Source organism: Fragaria vesca, linkage group LG2, assembly GCF_000184155.1.
Source record: "Fragaria vesca subsp. vesca linkage group LG2, FraVesHawaii_1.0, whole genome shotgun sequence".
Taxonomy (NCBI): Eukaryota; Viridiplantae; Streptophyta; class Magnoliopsida; order Rosales; family Rosaceae; genus Fragaria; species Fragaria vesca.
The window spans coordinates 2,250,239-2,258,238 of record NC_020492.1 but is presented as its reverse complement, the minus strand read 5'-3'; the positions used below and the strand labels follow the sequence as shown (position 1 = coordinate 2,258,238).

The window sequence follows — 8,000 nt, the reverse complement described above, 5'->3', positions numbered from 1 at the left end:
GGAGAGAGAGAGAGAACTTTCTGAGGCGTTGGTATTAGGTTTGTGGAGACACTACATTTTCACAATTTTCTGGGCTTGGGCCATTAATTCTATACTATTCACAAGCCCAGGACCCAAAGGCAGGGATCCCGCTCAACTGTACCCGAAGCGGGAGTTTCATCAACTATTTAATTAGAAACCCAAAGGCTCCACCAGTCTACTTCAGAGAGAGAAAAACCTATCGGAGCTCGTAATAAGCTGAGTACAGCCATGGATCATCAACAGCCAGCCCCTCAAGTCTTAAGCTTTCAAGGTAAATCAGCCAGCCATGGATAGAATTCTACAAGAATGGTCGTACTCGTACCGCTGAACTGAGCATAACAGAAAGCCAGCCTAGCTGTGACAGCAGAAAAGTTCGGAAACATTTAAAGCAAACGGAGCATACTTGGGAAGAGATGCAGCCTTTTCACGCATCCTTTGAATGAATCGGCCATGGTGAAAGCTTCTCCGATCCCAGCCACATCTGGATGGAAATCTTCCGAAGGATATGGCAGCTTGGTACTTTTCCCATCCTTGTAAAGTGCATAGCCAAAAACTCTCTGAGCATCAGTCTCATTCACACAGATGAGCAATTAGCATATCCTGTTTAACTAAGACTCGAAGAGAGAAGAAAGCTCAACTAAATTAGACCTGTACAAAATCATGAAGAATCTGTGCAAATCATACAACTTATAAGTACTATTGTTCATTATTTCGGTATCATGTACATGATGAATTGGATTAATAGTCTTACTGCTTCTCTTCTCTGGCGCAAGATTAGTACACTCTTGAGCAAATGAGCAGCGCCGACGAGAGCTTTGGCTAGGTCGAACTAAACCAGTTCATAGCTTTCAAATGTTTTTTTTAAAATGGTGGAGTCCACAGAATGGTTAGCCCACTACGCGTGGCACCGCCTAGTGGCGACACATCTCTGCCTAGGCCGTACAAATTGTTTTTCTTATCAATTTTTCCTATTTTACCCCAAGATCGCTTATGATTTTTTTTTTTGTTAGACATAGGCTTTCCAGTAGAAACATTGTTGCCAACGTATACGCTTTGGTTCAGTCAACGATGCAGTCAAGGTGTTCGACAAAATGCCTCGTTGGTTTGTGGCGTAAATTAATATAAGTCTATCAATTACTTTTAGTAAGCTCATATAATCGACATGATCCTATTAGGTTAGGGTTTTGTCTATGCATTATAAATATATGCTTTATGTCACCAATTAAGGTGAGAGAGACAAAAAAGCCGTAACTTTGGGTAATTGAGAAATAGCCGCAATTTAGGGTTCTATAGAAGTTGTTCTTCTATTTGTTGTTTCTCCTCTGTGAGTGTATTTTGGGTGTGATAGAGATTTTGGGTTTGAGTGTTAAACACCTTGTAATCTCTTTTTGATATTAGTGGAATCTCCTCATCGTTTCCACCCGTGGACATAACCCTTTGTTTTAGGGTGAACCACGTAAATCTTTGGTCTCCTTAGATTTTCTGTCTATTTATCTTGTCTCATATTTCGGTACTTCATGTTTGTTTGGCAAGGTACAAGGAACCCAAGGGTATTGTTGTAAATATGTACGCTTGCTATTTAGCCTATACGGTAAGGTACAAGGAACCCAAGGGTATTGTTGTAAATACGTTCAAGAAATTGGAGCCACACGCGCTTAACACGTTGGCTACGAGTGATTTGTCGTGAGTTCACGCTATTGGGCCGGTTGTTGATCTTAACGGGGTGGCCCAATGGCAGAATCCCGACCGGTACGAGAGCGTGGTGAAGTGGCTCGATGACCAGCCTCCGTCATCGGTGGTGTTGTTGTGCTTTGGGAGCATGGGAAGTCTTAATGGGCCTCAGGTGAGGGAGATTGCATTTGGGCTTGAAAGAGCCGGGTTTCGGTTCTTATGGGCTTTGCGTGAACCGCCCAAGTCCAATGTATACCTACCAACCGACCCCACAAACGTCGACGAGGTATTGCCGGATGGGTTTTTGGAACAGACATGTAAATTGGGCTTAGTGTGCGGGTGGGTCCCACAGGTGAAGATTCTAGCCCACCAAGCGATCGGAGGGTTTGTATCGCATTGCGGGTGGAACTCGATTTTGGAAAGCTTGTGGTATGGGGTACCGATCGCCACGTGGCCGATTTACGCGGAGCAACAAATGAATGCCTTTGAGATGGTGAAGGAATTGGGATTGGCGGTCGAGATTAGGGTGGACTATAGGGAGGGGAGTAAGATTGTGATGGCGGAGGAGGTGGAGAGAAGCATAAAGAGGTTGATGGACGGTGATCACGGAGTGAGGACTAGGGTGAAAGACATGAGAGAGAAGAGTAGGATGGCGTTGATGGAAAATGGGTCTGCATACCAAGCATTAGAAGATTTAATTGAGGAATTATTGCCCAAGGTATGAGACAGTAGTATATTGTCCTCTCTCTATGTGTTTTGTATGGAGGCTAGAGCAGTTGAAGTTGGAATAATTGTGGCAAGTTGGAATAATGTAGCTATATTTGTCCTCACATTGCTTGTTTATATATATGTCCAAATTGGCATCAATTGAGCATCTTCAATAGTAAGTTAAATTGCTAACTATATTTGGTTAGGAGTGATAAATATTGAGCTAGTTTTTATATTCAACTCAAGTTAAATCTAAACCCTAAACTGAAGTTAAGTTATCATTTAGACGTTGAAAAAGTTTTTGAATTCAGCTCAAGTCAAACGTAAACCTAAAATCAAGTTAAACTTCATTTATACGTTGAAAAAAGTAACTTCTAATTAAATTATTTCTATGGGGTCAATATGCATAGGAAGGTAACGGCAAAAGAGAGGAAGCGGAAACATTACTTGAGGAGCTACACAACTACACAAGCAGCAGGGTAAATCACTAATGAGCTAAACTGAGCTCGTGTGTTGTCGTGAATCATGGACTTGCAGCTAGTTAAGTGCTACACACTTGAAACTTGAAAGTAGCATGCCTTTCACATCTTGGCATCTTGTTATAACATTTTGATACACGCCAATCAGTTTAGAAGGTTACAAGCTTACGATGTTGATTGAACATACAAAAATAAAGAATACGAGCAATGCATGATTAAAAGATGGTATTTGATAGACATTCTCCTTGTAATGACTCAAATATTGGTCATTATGTCGTAAATCAAGCTTGCCAAGGATGTAAATGATGATCCATTTTCCGTTACAGCCTTTCTACTCTTTTCTTTCATCTCTTTAGCATTTCTCCTCACGGAGTCGTCACCGTCCATTAAGCGTGTTACTGCTCTCACTACCTCCTCCGCAGTTACTAAATCGTCGTAATCCCTATGCTTGATCTTAATTCCTACCGCTAATTCTAACTCTTTCACCATCTCAAACGCATTCATTTGTTGCTCGGCATATATAGGCCATGTAGCAATTGGTACACCATACCATACACTCTCCAAAATTGAGTTCCATCCGCAATGTGATATGAACCCTCCGATTGCGTCGTGTGCTAACACCACTGCTTGCGGGACCCACCTGCAGACCAAGCCCATCCCGACACTTCGTTCTAAAAGGCCATTGACCTCTTTCTCGAGATCCATATACTTGCTTGAAAGGCCCAATGCCTTAGGTGGCTCACGTAAGGACCACAAGAAACGAACTTTGGCCCGTTCAAGCCCTATTGCCACCTCTCTCACTTGAAATCCGGTAAGACTTCCCATGCTTCCAAAGCACAAAATAACACCGAAGATGAAGGTTGATCATCTAGCCATTTCATGATGGTATCATGGCCAATCTTCTCTGAGTACCAATCATCCGGTCCGGTGACATCAACGAGTGGTCCGACCGGATAAACAGGCGGACCTCGACCATCAGAAACAACATTAAGTGCATGTCGTTCGAGTTCGTCAAACGTATTGACAATGATTCCTTTAGTTTCTCTGTACCTATTCGCATGATGCAAAACCAAAAGTACCCATCTCCTTCTCTTTTGAGCACCACCAAAGGTAACACTTGCTTCGGTACCGGATTAACAAAACTCGGTATCATTAACTCACTACTAAAGTCACCAAACTCAGTCGTGGTTGTTTCTTTGTCTAGGGTTGGCAAATGAAGCATAAACCCTAGAAACCCAGCAGGAGACGTGAAGAACAAGTATGGAGGAACCTCTAGTTCTTTAGCCACATCAATTATCTCAGTGCAAAGTACGTCCACAACTAATGCAGCGAGTCGGACTCGTACCGAGTTGGAGTCTGACTCGGCTTGCAAGGTGTCAGTGATTGCTTGCTTGACGTGGGGTTTGTAACTTTCGACATGGAGAGATGTCAAGGCTTCCACTGATCGGAAATGATCCTTCGGAGGGAGGTCTATGAGAGGGAGGTCGATGAACTGGATATTATTAGCAGCGTAGGCTTTTGCTCGGGACTTTGCATATTGGTTGACCATGGGCATATTTGGTGTCGGAATGATGGGGATCATTACTGAAATTTGATCGTCGCGATTGGCAATCCGTCGTGCAAACTCGATCATGGGGACCAAGTGACCAATACCTGGGCTGGGAATGATCACCACCATCACTCTTTCTTTAGTGTTTGGTTCTCCCATCTTACTCTATTTTTCTCAGTTTAGTCAAGCATGTACCATGTATGTTCTTCTTAATCTTTGATTATTTCCTGTGTTTATACATATGTCTAATGAAACGTTAAAGTTAAAATCAGTAACGTTTGTTGATACTTTATTTTGAAAGCGGTATTTTGTTGTTTCTCTTGGCTAGATGTTACCAGTGCCATTAAGAATATTGATGAAATTGTGTTGTCAATAATAACAGAATAGGAACCGTTGATTTTAACATGAAATTACTAGCAAGCGAATCTTGAAACATAAATAAATATAATCGTAAGTGTGTACTATTAAGATCATAATAATCACTTAGAATAAAAAGTGATAAGAAGTTTAGAGCAACTTTAACAGACTCTATATTTTAACTTTTAGCTATTTTAGAGAACATGTTTAGTTTTTTTTTTTTTTAATATTTTCGGGGCTCCAGCAGACTAGCTAAAGTTTAAATATTATAACTTTTAGTTATATCTCTAGCTAAATATAGAGAGCGAGTGTCAGGACCCACCCTGAATTTCACCTTAAAATCCGTAGTAAACCCTGCAAAGACCACCTCTAAATGAGATGCTACCAGAAATTCGGCAGAACCACACCTCACCTCTAGTTGTGGGTGCCATGGCACCCCATGGTCCACAAATGGCTCTGCCCATCATCTTCCTTGATGGCTTTTATGAGAAAGACATATGATTAGGTCTGTTGCTAGGAGGGACGCTTGTGAGGTAGCTTGAAATTTACTAGATCCAACAACAAGCAAATTTGCAGATGATTGTATGGTTTCATAACAACAAGTCCACCCATAGGTCTTCGTTGGGGAAGATCTGGGTCACGGTTGTGACCTAAGTCATCACGTGACACTGAAACTGGGTAGCAGTTTTCACCCGTTTTGTGAATGACATGGGTCACCACGTGGTATTTAAGATTTATTGAATTTTAGGTTACTTTTTGTATTAATTAATAAAAGTTTATAATGCAAATAAATGATAAATACTAACTAAAATATATAACATAAGTGAATTTAGTTTTACTGAAAAAATAAGTATATTTAGTTTATGTAAATATTAAAGTATGATGTATAAGAGTTTATATTAATTAGAACATTATTTAGCATCAAATTAAATAAATACCCAGACATATGGAATTATGAAATTTAATTCAAACTAGGATAAAAGCCACCCAAAAAGTTTTCTAAATTGTTGCTCATGCGGTCATGCCTACTCCTAGTTCAAGAATCGACTTAAGAATGAGTGGGAAGCATTGGCACAGCTGGCTTTGTGGCAACTCATACGCCAACCAGTCATGCATTAATTGTATGGATTTATTAATTTCATTGGTGTTATTATTCAGTTATTCTAACTGAAACTATTACAGATTTGATTGATAATTAATGTGTAACGGCAGCCAAAGTAGCTGACTTACTTTCATTACTAGAATTATGTTAATAAACATCACGCATTTAAATCGGTTAGAAATTTACTGATGTAAAAACTTACATCAGTTTTTAAAAATTATATTTCTATTTACACAATTGACATCATTCGACTGATATCTACTCTTAAACCACCCCCCTAAAAAAATAATAATTTACCCAAACACTAACACCCAAGCAACACATAACCTCCTCTTCCTCATCAGCCACCCCACATCGACACACCTCATTCAGTTGATTTCGGCATAGCTCTTCTCAAATTCAGCACCTCTCTGCCTCCTCATCGTCTTCCTCACCGGCGAGGTAGCACAAAGTTGCGGCTTCGTCTTCTTCTTTGCGGTCCACTTCATCCGCGAAGCTGACCTCTAAGCCATTGACAACCTCTCTGGACAACATAACAAAAACTTATTTTGTATTATTCTTAACAGTTTTTTTTTTTCTAATATAAAAACAAAATACAAGTATTTTTTAACAGTTGATGTTACAAGGATAAATATGAATAGGAAATAAAGGTGAAATTTTGTTTTGTGACAAGGGAAGAGACTGCGCATCAAAATCAAAATTAAATTATGCATTTCATAGGTGTTTGTAGCAAGTTTGTTGTCATATTTGATAAAGAGAATTACTATTTAATTTTCATACGAAAAAAAATGTGAAATTTTGTTATGTGACCAAGTAATAACTCTTTTTATTAAAATAACAACAAATTCATTATCATATTTGTAGATGCATAGATGTAGGTGTGATAAACATGTAAGTACCTAACAAAATTTTATTGGCTTTATAGTCGTCGTTATGGGCCATATGTACGCATATCTATCTTTTATTTTGTGATAAACATGTAAGTACCTAACAAAACTTGAATAAATCATGGCCCAAGCTACCATGAAACTCTCTAATCATTTCCACTTTCCCTATCCTCTCACTTATCCGAGCTACCATGATTTCTCTGCGAATTCTCCACCCATGTCATCTCTTCCATGCACCCCACTCCCTCTTTCCCTTCCACACATCCTCTCTCCATTCTCTAAAAGAATCAATCTTTTCCTCAAACCCAATCTCTTCTCCTTTTCCCTAATTTCATAGTCGATCGCTTTTCTTTGAGGAGGACGAGTTCTGGGGGAAAATTGTTTGATCAATTAAAATCATCTCTCTTTGTTTATACCCAGAATATCAATTGTCTAGATCAAGAATTCTTTATTAGAATGGGTGCCATTATCAACTGACGAATAACATTCATCCTCCATCTTTCTCATATTAATCGATCACAATTTCACAATGCCTTCTGCCCTACAACGGCTTTAGAATTCTAAACTCGAAATTGAAAACATATATCATCCATGTAGCTCGATTTGTAGATAACAAATGGATCTTGAAATCTCCAGAAGAAAAACTTGCGTAAAAATGAAAATTAGAAATAAAAATGATTTATGAATAGAACAATGAGAATAATAGCATGATGACGACGACGATCAACTATACAACTCATCAGGTGTCTTCCACTTCCAGAATGAACAATTCATATTTGAATTGCTAGGTGTGAGCACATGATTGTGGTACTGGTAACCAGCCTCACGACTATGGAGTCTTTGTAAGCGCCCGACTTCGAGAAGAGAGAAAGAAGAATGTTAAGAGGAAGTTGACAGAGAGTAATGATAAATGACGGGTGTTAGCATTGGAAGACGAAATTTTAACAAGTTATTAATCAAACGCTGATATGGCGTGTTAATAACCTTTGGATTTTCAAGCAACGACTGAGATACATAGTCAAGGATAAACAAGTATAGAAGTTAACCAATGAGAGAGGATCCTGATCCAGAAAAGGTAGTTGCTAAATTATGTATAGGAACTTCTGTGCAAAGACGTTTTTACGTTTGTTATATTCAGTTGCCTTCTGTCATTATGTGAGTGGAGAGGACTAGTGCAAATATATAGAAGCTGTCGCACTGTAAAAGGACGCATCAGTACTCGAACC

At 39.3% G+C, this 8,000-nt stretch overlaps 3 pseudogenes; 1 reads left to right on the top strand and 2 right to left on the bottom strand.

Annotated features, from left to right (window-relative positions):
* Positions 1-602, bottom strand: part of LOC101315119 — a pseudogene marked incomplete at its 5' end in the record, with an annotated part of 20,083 nt that extends 19,481 nt beyond the window's left edge.
* A 983-nt stretch (positions 603-1,585) lies between these two features.
* On the top strand, positions 1,586-2,416 carry LOC101314824 (annotated as a pseudogene).
* Positions 2,417-3,134: 718 nt separating this feature from the next.
* On the bottom strand, positions 3,135-4,587 carry LOC101314538 (annotated as a pseudogene).
* Between the last annotated feature and the right edge of the window lie 3,413 nt (positions 4,588-8,000).